Below are 14,738 nucleotides of genomic sequence, written 5' to 3'. Positions count from 1 at the left end.
AAGGCCAGCATTTGTGGCCATTCAGTAATTGCCCTGGAACTGAGTGGCTTGTTAGGCTATTTCAGCAAGCTGTTAAGAGTCAACCACATTATTGTGATCAGGAGTTACATGTAGGCCTGACCAAATAATGGCAGTAGATTTCCTTCCTTCAAGGACATTAGTGAATTAGATGTGTTGTTATGACAATTTCATAGTCACAATTACTGAGGCTAACTTTATAATTCCAGATTATTAACTATGTTCAAATTCCACCAACTGTTGTGGTGGGATTTAAACCCACACCCCCAGAATATAGGGCTAGGCCTTTTGATTACCAGGTCAGTGACATTACCACCATGCCACTGTCTCCCCACATTGTGTTTGATGTGACCAGTCTCAGAACAAAGTCATTTGCTCCTCCTGCATCAGTTTTCATGGTTTAAGGGTGGGGGGAAGCTGTTAGATGCATGTAAGTGAATGTACACAAGTGGAACACATATGCCTGTATTATGTGAGTGTGTGTAAATGTGAAAGGATATGGCTGAAATGGTGTAGCTTAAACAACAGGACAGGACAGTGTGTCTCTGCAGGTTTAGAAGGGGCAGGTTATTAAACCATACTCAGTTTAGCCAGAGATGTTAACAGGAAAGCTTTCAAAACCAAAATTCCTAACTTGTTCTTTCACAACATTTTCACAGTGTTGATACTAATAGTGTTCAGGCAATGTTATTATCTAAATATTGAGAGATTGCAGAGTTCTGAGATGCAGAGGGATCTTGGTGTCCTAGTGCATGAGTCACAAAAGGTTAGTAGGCAAGTACAGCAAGTAATTAGGAAAGCAAATAAAATGTTATCATTTATTGCGAGGGGAATTGAATACAAAAGTAGGGAGGTTATGCTTCAGTTATAGAGGGCATTGGTGAGACCTCATCTGGAGTACTGTGTACAATATTGGTCTCCATATGAAAGGAAGGATTTTCTTTTATTCGTTCATGGGATGCGGGCGTCACTGGCTGGGCCAGCATTTATTGTGCACCCCTAATTACCCTTGGGAACTGAAAGGATGTAAAGTCATTGGAAGCAGTTCAGAGCAGGTTTATTAGACCAACACCTGGAATGGGCAGGTTGTCTTATGAGGCTAGGTTGGACAGGCTGGGCTTGCATCCGCTGGAGTTTACATGAGTAAGAGGCAATTTGATTGAAACATATAAGGTCCTGAAGGTGTTTGGGAAAGTTGGATACGGAAGAGATATTTTCTCTTGTGGGAGAATCTAGAACTAGGGGTCACTGTTTAAAAATAAGGGGACAGAGATGAGGAGAAATGTTTTCTCTCAGAGAGTGGTGAGTCTTTGGAACTCTCTTCCTGAAAAGGAGGTGGAAGCAGAGTCTTTGAATATTTTTAAGGTAGAACTGGATAGATGCTTGATAAGCAAGGGGGTGAAAGGTTATCGGGTGTATGCTGGAATGTGAGGTTGAGATTATTATCAGATCAGCCGCAATCTTATTGAATGGCAGAGCAGGCTCGAGGTGTCAAGTGGCCTACTCCTGTTCCTAATTTGTACATTCGTATGTTCGACATTTATCCTCCGAGATCTCTGTGCCCATCCAATTGTGGCCTCTTGAGCATGCCTGATTTTAATCACTCCAACCGCCTGTGTTCAGTAGCTTAGGCCCCAAGCTCTGGAAATCCATCTTAAAACCTTTCCATCTCCCACCTCTTTTAAGCTGCTTCTTAAAACCTAACTCTTGACTAAACATTGTGTCATCTATCCTAATCGTGTTTCATATTCACTTCCATGAAGTGCATTGGGATGTTTTACTTTATTGAAGGTGCTAAGTAAATGCAAATCGTTTTCCCTACGATGCCTCTAACACACAGGACTGGAAAAACTTTCTCCCTAGGATGTTTTGCTGTGAAGAACCAGCAGAACTCCCAGGCGTTGACACAATGAAATCTGATAGTCCCAAGAATAGGAGGGAAATGAGCAAGTTAACTTCCTGAACAATGCGCAGCCTAGAGAGCAGCTAGTGCGAGGATTTGTGTTTGCAGGAATCCACACATTCTTGCTGGTCTTCTCTATCTGTAAACATACACCAGCTGCAGGGCCAAAGGAATCCATTGCTCCACCCCTTCTACAGAGAACAAGAGAGAGAGAGAGTGAGTGAGAATGCTCCCATCCAGGATTGTTCAATGTATGTGGACCCTCCCGAGAGGCCTAGACACCTTTCCCTCCCACCTCAACCCAACCTGGGAAAGAGAACAGAACCTGCTGAGGCAGCATGTTACCTAGCTATGCGACGTCTCGCCAGCTAGTCAGAGAGGCCGATGATAACCCAGCAGACGTAAGTCTAGATCGCTTTCTTGTTGTTGTCAGCACTGAGTGTGCCCTGCCCCATTGCTGCGATCATGAGTTGCGTAAAATGGGCGGAGGGTTATCTCCCACTGTGAAGAGTAAATTGCTGACTGTCGCTCCCACACAGCCCTGCCATGATGCGTCGATAGGCTGCTTGCGTACCTCAGCAGTAAAATGCTTTCCACCTACATCTGAAATGATAACCCCGGCAGCCCTGGTTCATCCTCGGGTTTGCAATCATGTCAATCTGCGTGGCCCAGCTCAGAACAGAAATGTGGTGAGAATTAAAGCTGCAGAGTCTAGCTGGTCAAGATTCAAACATATGCCCGCCTGTCTTCAACACAGTGCAGTCAAGCAGCCTTTTATTTCACCTCCAAGATTTTTTTGTCTGACTAATAAACCAAAATTTTTTTATGAAAATGAAATAAGGAAGGTTCTTATTTTTTTAAATTCCACCATGATTTTTCTCCTGGGTTGCTCACAGCAGTGTTCAAGAATTGAATTTGACCTGGGCAGGAACGGGACTCATGTCCTAGAGGGAGCATTTGCTAGAGTGGTTGGGAGGGTTTAAACTAAAATGGCAGGGGATGGGAACCTGTGCAAGGAGTCAGAGGAAGGGGAATTAAGAACAAAAGAAGGAAAAGGGAATAAGAAAAGTGATAGGCTTAGAAATCAAGGGCAAGAATCAAACAGGGCCTCAGTGAAAAATAGTGGGAAGGGGACAAGTAATGTTAAAAAGACAAGCCTTAAGGCTTTGTGGACACGGCTGCAGGGTGACCAGAGATAGGAACTGAACATCCAGGGGTATTCAGTATTTAGGAAGGACAGACAAAAAGGAAAAGGCGGTGGAGTTGAACTGCAGGTTAAAGAGGAAGTTAACGCAAGAGTGAGGAAAGATATTAGCTCTGACGATGTGGAATCTGTATGGGTAGAGCTGAGAAACACTAAGGGGCAAAAACGTTACTGGGGGTTGTATATAAACCCCCAAACTGTAGTGGTGACATTGGGAATGGCATTAAACAGGAAATTAGAGATGCATGCAATAAAGTAACATCTGTAATTATGGGTGACTTTAATCTGCGTATAGATTGGGCAAATCAAATTATTAACAATACCATAGAGGAGGAATTCCTGGAGTGTATACAGCATGGTTTTCTGGACCAATATGTTGAGGAACTAATTATTATCCTAGACTGGGTATTGTGTAATGAGAAAGGGATAATTGGCAATCTAGTTGTGTGAGGCCCCTTGGGGATGAGCGACTATAATATGATAGAATTCTTCATCAAGATGGAGAGTGATGTAGTTGACTCTGAGACTAGGGTCCTGAATCTTAATAAAGGAAACTACGACGGTATGAGGCCTGAGTTGGCTATGATGGATTGGGAAACATTACTTAAAGGGATGACGGTGGATAGGCAATGGCAAACGTTCAAAGAGCGCAGGGGTGAACTGCAACAATTGTTTATTCTTGTCTGGCGCAAAAGTAAAACAGGAAAGGTGGCCAAACCATGGCTTACAAGGGAAATTAGAGGTAGTATTAGATCCAAGGTAGAGGCATACAAATTCACCAGAAAAAACAACAGACCTGAGGATTGGGAGCAGTTTAGAATTCAGCAAAGGAAGACCAAGGGATTGACTAAGAAGGGGAAGATAGAGTATGAGAGTAAGCTTGCGGAGAACATAAAAACTGACTGTAAAAGTTTCTATAGGTATGTGAAGAGACGAAGATTGGTGAAGACAAATGTAGGTCCCTTACAGTCAGAAACAGGGGAATATATAATGGGGAACAAAGAAATGGCTGACCAACTAAATACATACTTTGGTTCTGTCTTCATAAAGGAGGACACAAATAATATACCTGAAATGTTGGGGAACACAGGGTTTAGTGAGAGGGAGGAACTGAAAGAACTCGGTATTAGTAGGGAAATGATGTTGGAGAAATTGATGGGATTGAAGGCCGATAAATCCCTGGGGCAAATCTACATCCCAGAGTACTTAAGAAAGTGGCCCTAGAAATAGTGGATGCATTTGTGGTCATCTTCCAAGATTCTATAGACTCTGGAACAGTTCCTACAGATTGGAGGGTAGTTAATGTAATCTCACTATTTAAAAAGGGAGATAGAGAGGAAACAGGGAATTATAGACCAGTCAGCCTGACATCGGTGGTGGGGAAAGTTCTAGAGTCCATGATAACAGATTTAATAGCTGAGCACTTGGAAAACAGTGGCAGGATTGGACAGGGTCAGCATGGATTTACGAAAGGGAAATCATGCTTGACAAATCTACTGGAATTTTTCAAGAATGTAACTAGTACAGTTGATGGGGAGGAACCAGTGAAGTATTTGGACTTTCGGAAGACTTTCGACAAAGTCTCACACAAGAGATTAGCATGTAAAATTAAAGTTCATGGGATTGGGGGTAGTGCATTGAAATGGATAGAAAACAGGTCTTTTTCCGAATGGCAGGCAGTGACAGTGGGATTGGGGCTGGGGTCCCAGCTATTCACAATATATATTCATGATTTAGATGAGGGAACTAAATGTAAAATCTCCAAATTTGTAGATGACACAAAACTGGGTGTGAGGGTAAGCTCTGAGGAAGATGCAGAGATGCTTCAGTGTGATTTAGACAAGCTGACTGAGTGGGCAAATGCATGGCAGATGCAGTATAATGTGGATAAATGTGAGGTTATCCACTTCGGTAGCAAAAACAGGAAGGCAGATTATTATCTGAATGGCTATAAATTGAGAGAGGGGAATGTGATACGAGATTTCCCCAGCGCTGGTTTCTTTGATGTGACCTTCAAGCAAGTGGCAGCTTGTGTCAAACTCCTGAAGGTGTTTGAGGAAAAGAAAGACCTGCCAGAAATGAAGATCCTGACGGCGGAGCCGCTGTTTGTTCTACCGTTGCATCATGAACGGGTTGCGACGGTGCATCTGTACAACCCCTACATCCCTGTCGCTGACGTGCTCACCTTCCTTACCAGGTACTTCGATAAGGTTGGGAGCTGCACTGAGGTTAAAGATAATTTGGGGATCTGGACATGTAAACGCCAGTTAAGGTAACGCTCAAGACCGATGGTAAGGGAGCCATTTTCCACCCCCCTTCCAGATTCGTTATCGGGGGAAGCAGTGGCTACCTTGTCTTTGTTGGGCAACCCAAACTTTGTCGCTCATGCGGCAAGTCTGGTCACGTGGCGGCCAACTGCAGTGCCGTCCTCTGCAAGAATTGCAAAAAGGAAGGGCACCAGACAAAAGATTGTAAACAGGCTAAGTGCTGCAACCTGTGTGGCGAGGCAAGTCACCTCTATAAGACCTGCCCCAAACGTTGCCGTACTTACGCACAGGCAGCTAAAGCCAACGAGGGGGAAGCAGACGAAATGCCTCGTGTCACTCCAACCACCAAGGCCCCCAGGGAGAACAACGGGACAAAGGAGGACACAGAGAGAGACAAGGTGGAGGAAAAGATTGGGGCAACAGACAGCCAATCAACAGCACTGCCCCCTGATCCTCCCACTCCTCAGGAGAGCGAATCAACAGAGGAGGAGGAGGCAGCAGTGGGAAAGCAGCAGGGGGAGTGGCAGCTGGTGAAGAGAGCCAAAAGGAAGAAGGGGCGAAAAAGAAACCAAGCCACTTCCCAGACAAGATTCAAGAGGCGTCTCCTATCTGACATGGATAACAAGAGCAGCAGCTCTTCAGATGAAGAAGTGCCAGGGCGGCGCCAACAGAAGAAGCGGCAAAACGCTAGGGAGTTGGAGGATGAGACACCCGAGTTCCAGAACATTGGAGACAATGAGGAGACCAGCGCACCCCAACTTGGCCCACAACCCAAAGAGGCCAGTGCACCACAACCCCAGGAATCTGGGAGCAGTGAGGCGCTCAGCGCACCCCAGATCCGGGAAGCCGGGAGCAGCAACGCCCCAGAGGGGGAGAGGATTGGAGAAGCTTCTCCAACAGAGGACATTTCAAACCCCGCTCTCTGCACGGACCCCCAGATGCCACCCGAGCAGAACATGTCCAATGGGGAGGTTCAGGACGCTTTCCTCAGCCCATCCCAAGTGAAGCAATTTGAGCACACCACGGGCATGAAGGAACTCTCAGAGACAACAGGTTTGGTAAGCGACTAACTGCTTTAAAATGGGTGTAAAGATTGTATCCATAAATGTGCGTAGCATTAAATCTACTAGGCGATGTGTTGTGACCTTGGACTACCTTGCCAAGGTCAAAGCTGAACTGTTGTTTCTACAGGAGTGTGCGATACCGCACCTCAGCTCCTACAGGCAATGGTCACGATGGTGGTCCCATGGGCCATCGATCTGGTCGAGAGGAAACGACTCTCGTTCCTCCGGCCTGGGGATTCTGCTGCGGGGAGGCAGCTTCACCGTCTCCCAGGTTAAGGTGGTGGTGGGCGGGCGCCTCCTCGTAGCAGACGTAATGTATAAGAATGCTCCACTCCGGTTAATTAACGTTTACGCCCCGTTACAAGGGGCTGAGCGGCTGGAGGTTTTTCAGCAGCTCCCACTGCTGCTGGCGACCTCCAGGCCGGTCATTCTGGGCGGTGACTTCAACTGCATCATCGTTGCGGCTGGATGATCCGGCAGGGCCGACAGCAGATTGGACGCTACATCCAGATCCCTGATGGAAACAGTAAAGGATGCCAAGCTGCACGACGTCTTCAGCAACCCTGCAGATAGAGCGCAGCATAGATACACCTGGTCGCGGCCAGACGGGTCCGTCTGTTCCAGGATAGACTTCCTGACTGTGTCCCGTGCGTTCGCAGTCAGATCCACCGACGTCAAGCCGGTGTTCTTCTCTGACCACTGCCTCCTACTGGCTGACTGTCACTTAGAGAAGGACCAGGGGGTTGGCAGGGGGGCATGGAAGCTAAAAGTGCAACTGCTGACCCCAGAGAACATTGAGGAGCTCAAGAGGGATTACAAAGGTTGGAGAACCATGAAACCCCACTTTGAGTCACTGACACACTGGTGGGAGTTGATCAAGGGAAACATCAAGAGGTTTTTCATCCTCAAAGGCACCCAGAAAGCTAGAAACGAACAGAGGAAATGTCCCGACTCCAGAAAAACATGCAGAACCTGCTCTGGCTGCGGTCGATGGGGGTCGATATCAAGGAGGAACTCCAAGAGGTGAAGAGCCAGCAAGCCTCGCTCTTTGCCTTGGAGGCCTCCAAGATCATCTTCTGTTCCAGAGTCTGGTCCGTGGAGCAGGATGAGACGTGCTTACGCTTCATCTTCCAAAAGGTACACACAGAGAGCTCTGTGATCAGCAGCCTGAAGGAAGAAGACGGCTCAGTAAAGTCATCGCAGTCTGACATTTTGAGGATCAGCAAATCCTTTTATGCCGGATTATATGACGTGAAGCCCACAGACAGCACGGCCTCCCAGTCCTTCCTGTCCTCTATCACGGAGGTCTTAGATGACAGTACACGGGAGAGTCTGGACAAAACGCTAACTCCTGACGAACTGACTGAGGCCCTTGAGTCCTTCGAGAAGAGTAAAACTCCCGGAAGTGATGGCTTGCCGGCGGATTTGTTTTTGGCTCTGTGGGACTGGATCGGCCCAGACCTGCTAGAAGTGTACGAGAGTATGCTCCTGGCCGGCAGTATGTCAGAATCCATGAGGAAAGGCATTATTACCCTCATCTACAAGCACAAGGGGGAAAGGGAGGAAATTAGAAATTGGCGACCCATTTCACTGTTGAATGCGGACTATAAACTTCTGTCCAATGTCATCGCCAATCGGATCAAATCCGCTCTGGAATTGGTGATCCACCCTGACCAGACCTGCACTGTGCCGGGCAGGAAGATCTCTGACAGCCTCGCGCTGCTCAGGGATACGATTGCCTATGTGCAGGACAGGGGTGTGGATACCTGCCTCATCAGCCTGGATCAGGAGCAGGCCTTTGACAGAATATCACACACCTACATGGTGGATGTGCTCTCCAAAATGGGGTTTGGGGAGGGAATTCGCAATTGGATCCAACTGCTCTACACTAACATCAGTAGTGCAGTCTCAATCAATGGATGGGAATCAGATAGCTTTCCTATTAAATCTGGAGTCAGGCAGGGCTGCCCTCTCTCGCCTGTTCTTTTTGTGTGTTGCATAGAACCCTTTGCTGAGTCCATCAGGAAGGATCCGGGCATAAGAGGAGTGATGATCCCAGGTAGTGGAGGCACTCAGATCAAAGTCTCCCTGTACATGGACGATGTCGCCATCTTCTGCTCGGATCCGCTGTCGGTGCACAGACTTATCCACATCTGCGACCGTTTCGAACTGGCCTCGGGAGCCAAGGTAAATCGTGGGAAGAGCGAAGCCATGTTCTTTGGGAAATGGGCTGACCGATCCTTTGTCCCCTTCACTGTCAGGGCTGACAGCCTGAAGGTGCTGGGGATATGGTTCGGAGGGACCAGGGCACGCGTTAGAAACTGGAAGGAGCGAGTGTCTATGGTGCAGAGAAAACTGGGCATGTGGGAGCGACGTTCCCTCTCCATTGTGGGTAAGAACCTGGTCATCAGGTGTGAGGCACTCTCGCTGTTGCTGTAATTGGCGCAGGTCTGGCCCATTCCACACTCCTGTGTGGTGGCGATCACCCGAGCCATCTTCCACTTTATCTGGAGGTCGAAAATGGACCGTGTCTGCAGGGACGCGATGTACAAGCCTCTAGATAAAGGGGGGAAAAAACGTGCCCAACATCGCCCTCATACTGATGGCCACCTTTGTGTGCGAGTGCATCAAGCGGTGCGTAGACCCTCAGTATGCAAACACCAAGTGTCACTACATGCTGAGGTTCTACCTGTCCCCGGTGTTGCGAAGGATGGGTCTGGCCACGCTGCCGTGGAACACTCCAAGTAGTTGGACCGTGCCGTACCACCTGTCCCTCGTGGGAAAATTTATGCAGAGAAACACCTTCGACCACAAGTCCGTCAGGCAGTGGTCGGCACGTAACGTCTTAAAGGCCCTGAGGGAAAAGGAGAGGGTGGATCCTGTGGGATGGTTCCCCGAGCAGACTGACAAAGTCATTTGGCAGAATGCCTCATCGCCAGAACTTTCCAACAAACACCAAGATGTAGCTTGGCTGGTGGTGAGAAAGGTCCTCCCTGTAAGATCCTTCCTACACGCCAGGAGTCTCACCCCCTCTGCACGTTGCCCTCGAGGTAGCTGTGGTGGGGAAGAGACCATTATTCACCTCCTTGTAGATTGTGTCTTTGCAAAGAAGGTCTGGAGAGAGATGCAGTGGTTTTGGTCGAGGTTCATTCCGAGCAGTTCTGTAACAGAGGACTCTGTGCTCTACGGGCTGTTCCCAGGGACACACACTGAGACAAACATCAACTGCAGCTGGAGGATCATCAACTCGGTGAAAGACACTCTTTGGTCTGCCCGAAACTTGTTGGTTTTCCAGCGCAAAGAGTTGTCCCCGACCGAGTGTTGCAGACTGGCACATTCCAAGGTCCAGGACTACGTGCTGAGGGACACAGTTAAGCTTGGGGCGGCCGCCGCAAAGGCGCAATGGGGAAAGGTCGCTGTCTAAGACCTTTCTGCCACAGTGCACTGGGGGGCTGGGAACTGTAAAGAGCCCCTCAGGCTGTACAGATTAAAATGTATGTCTGCCAATGATTGAAATATTCATTGTTTTTTCTGATACACCTTGTGTTTCATGTTGTAAAAGTTGAACCTGTTTGTATTTTTGTAATGGTGATTTGAAATGGTTCGAAATGTTTTTGAAGATTTATGAATAAAGTATATTTTTGCAAAAAAAAAAAATGTGATACGAGACCTGGGTGTCCTCGTACACCAGTCACTGAAGGTAAGCATGCAGGTGCAGTCGGCAGTAAAGAAGGCAAATGGTTTGTTGGCCTCCATAGCCAGAGGATTCAAGTACAGGAGCAGGGATGTCTTGCTGCAATTATACAGGTCCTTGGTGAGGCCACACCTACAATATTGTATGCAGTTTTGGTCTCCTTATCTGAGAAAGGGTATTCTTGCTATAGAGGGAGTGCAGCAAAGGTTTACCAGACTGATTCCTGTGATGGCGGGACTGACATATGAGGAGAGATTGAGTCGGGTAGGATTATATTCGCTGGAGTCCAGAAGAATGAGGGGGGAACCTCATAGAAACCTATAAAATTCTAACAGGACTAGACAGCATAGATGCAGGAAGGATATTTCTGATGGTGGGGGAGTCCAGAAAAAGGGGTCAGAGTCTGAGGATATGGGGTAGACCATTTCAGACTGAGATGAAGAGAAATTTCTTCACCCAGAGAGTGGTGAGCCTGTGGAATTCGTTACCACAGAAAGTCGTTGAGGCCAAAATATTGTATGTTTTCAAGAAGGAGTTAGTTATAGCTCTTGGGGCAAAAGGGGAGAAAGCGAGAGCAGACTATTGCGTTGGATGATCAGCTATGATCATAATGAATGGCGGAGCAGGCTCGAAGGGCTGAATGGCCTACTCCTGCTCCTATTTTCTATGTTGACCCCTTGAAGCTGTTCCACTATTCCAATAGATCATGACGAACCTGTACCTTCACTGATTTAACTGGAATCGGTAACCTATAATATCCTCGCCCAGTAAAAATAGGTTAATCATGGAGAATGCAGGCCAATCCTGGGGATTGGCAACTCTTCGCCAAACGGTGTAAATGGGCAATTGTAACTTAACCCATCCACAGGGATATCAACAGGATCAGACAGAACACCATTTTCATTCAAACAGAAAACCTACTCCCATAAATTTCATAAATCTCAAAACTAAATTAACAGTGCCTTCCTCGAGCAATTGTCAAACCTGTTCCTACCTATTCCGCATCACCTGTCACAGATGCATTAGCCTATGACAGTGTCAGTAAGGATGACCAACGCACAGTCCTTGTGGAGGTGAAGTCCAGTCTTCACATTGAGGATACCCTCCATCGTGTTGTGTGGCACTACCACCGTGCTAAATGGGATAGATTTCAAACAGATATAGCAACTCAAAACTGGGCATCCATGAGGCGCAATGGGCCATCAGCAGCAGCAGAATTGTACACAACCACAATCTGTAACCGCATGACCCAGCATTTTCCCCACTCTACCATTACCATCATTACCGGGGATCAACCCTGGTTCATTGAAAAGTGCAGGAGGGCATGCCAGGACCAGCACCAGCTTTACCTAAAAATGAGGTGTTAACCTGGTGAAGCTACAACATTGACATTAACATGCCAAACAGCAGAAGCTACATGCGATAGAAAGAGCTAAATAATCACACAACCAACAGATCAGATCTAAGCTCTGAAGTCCAGCCATATCTAGAGAGAATCCAATCATCTCCCCTTGACATTCAATGGCATTATCACCACTGAATCTCCCACTATCAACATCCTGGGGGCTACCATTGACCAGAATCTGAACTGGACCTGCCATATAAATACTACAATGGCTACAAGGGCAGGTCACAGGCTTGGAATCCTGCAATGAGTAACTCACCTCCTGAGTCCCCAAACCTGCCCACCATCTACAAGGCACAAGTCAGGAGTATGATGAAATTCCCTCCACTTCCCTGGATGAGTGCAGCTCCAACAACACTCAAGAAGCTTGAGAGCATCCAGGACAAAGCAGTCCAATTGATTGGCACCCCTTCCACAAATGTTTCCCCCCTCCGCCACCGACACACTGTGGCAGCAGTGTGTATCATCTACAAGATGCACTACAGAAACACACAAAGGCTCTTTAGACAGCACCTTCCAAACTGACGAACTCTGTCACCTAGAAGGACAAGGGCAGCAAATATATGGGAACACCACCGCCTGGAAGTTCCCCTCCAAGCCACACACCATTCTGAATTGGAAATATATCACCGTTCTTTCACTGTTGCTGGGTCAAAATCCTGGAAGTTCCGCCCTAACAGCACTGTGGGTGTACCTGCACCATATGGTCTGTAGGGGTTCAAAAAAGCAGCTCACCACCACCGCACATCCCCATCCTCAGTGACGGGGGACCACATCAGTGCAATAGACAAGGCTGAGGCATTTGCAACCATCTTCAGCCAGAGATGATACAACTTGGCCTCCTCTGAGGCCTCCAGGGTCATAGATGCCAATCTTCAGCCAATGAGATTCAATCCCTTGATATCAAGAAATGGCTGTAGGCACTGGATACTGTAAAGGCTATGGGAGCGGATAACATTCCAGCAATAGTACTGAAGACTTGTGCTCCAGAGCTAGGCACACCCCTTGTCAAGCTGTTACATTACAGCTAAAACACTGACAATGTGGAAAATTGCCCAGGTATGTCCTGCCCACAAAAAGCAGGACAAATCCAACTTGGCCAATTACTGCCCCATTAGTTTTTCTTGAACATCAGCAAAATGAAGGAAGGTGTCATTGGCAGTGCTATCAAGTGGCACTTACAAAGCAATGACCTGCTCACTGAGGTTCAGTTTGGGTTCTGCCAAGGCCACTCAGCTCCTGACCTCATTAGAGCCTTGGTACAAACATTGTCAAAAGAACTGAACTCAAGAAATAAGGTGAGAGTGAATTCCCTTGACATCAAGGCAGCAGTTGACCAAGTGATGTATCAAAAAGCCCAAGCAAAACTAGAGTCAATGGGAATCAGGGGGAAAACTTTCTGCTGTTGGAGTCATACCTAGTGCAAAGGAAGATGGTTGTGGTTGTTGGAGGTCAATCATCTCAGTTTCAGGAAAACACTGAAGGAGTTCATCAGAGTAGTGTCCTAGGCCCAACCATCTTCCACTGCATCAATGACTTTCCCTCCATTATAAGGTCAGAAATGAGACATTCAGCATCATTCGTGACTCCTCAGATACTGAAGCAGTCCATGTCCAAATGCAACAAGACCTGGACAATATCCAGGCTTGGGCTGACAAGTGGCAATTAACATTTACGCCAAACAAGTGCCAGGCAATGACCATCTCCAACAAGAGAGAATCCAATCATCTCCCCTTGATATTCAATGGCATTACCATTACAGAATCCCCCACTATCAACATCTTGGGGGTTACCATTGGCCAGGAACTGAACTGGACCAGCCATATAAATAATGTGGCTACAAGAACAGGTCAGAGGCTGGGAAAGCTGAGATGACTCCTCAAAAGATGTCCATCTTCTACAAGGCACAAGTCAGGAGTGTGATGGAAAACTGTCCACTTGCCTGGATGAGTGCAGCCCAAAAAAACACTCAAGAAGTTCAATGCCACCCAGGACAAAGCAGTACATTTCATAAGCGCCCCATCCACCATGCATAAACATTTGCACCCTCCTTATATGGGACACTTGCCTTTATCAATTAAGGCATAGATTACAAAAGTAGGGAGATCATGTTGGAGTTGTATAGAAACTTGGTGAGGCCACAGCTGGAGTACTGTGTGCAGTTCTGGTCACCACATTATAGGAAGGATGTGATTGCACTGGAGGGGGTGCAGAGAGGATTCACCAGGATGTTGCCTGGGATGAAACGCTGAAGTTATGAGGAGAGGTTGGATAGACTTGGGTTGTTTTCATTGGAGCAGAGAAGACTGAGGGGTGACCTGATCGAGGTGTAGAAGATTATGAGGGGCATAGACAGGGTGGATAGGGAGCAGCTTAGTTGAAGGGTCAGTCGCAAGGGGGCATAAGTTCAAGGTGAGGGGCAGGAAGTTTAGGGGGGATGTGAGGAAAACCTTCTTTACCCAGAGGGTGGTGACGGTGTGGAATGCGCTGCCTGGGAGGGTGGTGGAGGCGGGTTGCCTCACATCCTTTAAAAAGTACCTGGATGAGCACTTGGCATATCATAACATTCAAGGCTATGGGCCAAGTGCTGGTAAATGGGATTAGGTAGGTAGGTCAGGTGATTCTCATGTGTCGATGCAGACTCGATGGGCCAAAGGACCTCTTCTGCACTGTGATTCTGTGATTAATCTGGTACTTCACAACTTGGGTGGTACAGGTTCACCTCCTGTGTATGTATAAAGCACACACCGTATGATAGGAAACAATTTGCTCTTGCCTGTTGCTGAGCAGGTGCCTGGAGGTAAAAGCAAACACTTTGCTCCATCCAGTACTGGGCAGGTCCTTTATGTCTTATGTCTCAGTGTCAGTTCTTGCACATGTCCCTTTACTTGCATTGTTACATAGAAAGAGGAGTAGAGGAAAATAGGGCGGAATCATCCCAGAGATAAAAACAAAAAAACTGCGGATGCTGGAAATCCAAAACAAAAACAGAATTACCTGGAAAAACTCAGCAGGTCTGGCAGCATCGGCGGAGAAGAAAAGAGTTGACGTTTCGAGTCCTCATGACCCTTCGACAGAACTTGAGTTCGAGTCCAAGAAAGAGTTGAAATATAAGCTGGTTTAAAGTGTGTGTGTGGGGGGGCGGAGAGATAGAGAGACAGAGAGGTGGGGGGGGGTGGTGTG

The 14,738-nt window shown here is 47.4% G+C and overlaps 1 protein-coding gene across 1 annotated transcript in view; it reads left to right on the top strand.

The window, feature by feature from the left end:
- Positions 1–2,023: 2,023 nt before the first annotated feature.
- LOC121291562 (torsin-4A-B-like) overlaps positions 2,024–14,738 on the top strand; it is a 102,856-nt gene continuing 90,141 nt past the window's right edge. The window contains exon 1 of the mRNA XM_041212923.1: positions 2,024–2,322. The gene's annotated coding sequence lies outside the window, so the exon portion shown is untranslated. The remainder of the gene's footprint in view (positions 2,323–14,738) is intronic.

This window comes from Carcharodon carcharias, chromosome 19 (assembly GCF_017639515.1).
Source record: "Carcharodon carcharias isolate sCarCar2 chromosome 19, sCarCar2.pri, whole genome shotgun sequence".
NCBI lineage: Eukaryota > Metazoa > Chordata > Chondrichthyes > Lamniformes > Lamnidae > Carcharodon > Carcharodon carcharias.
This window is presented reverse-complemented; position numbering and strand designations above follow the sequence as displayed.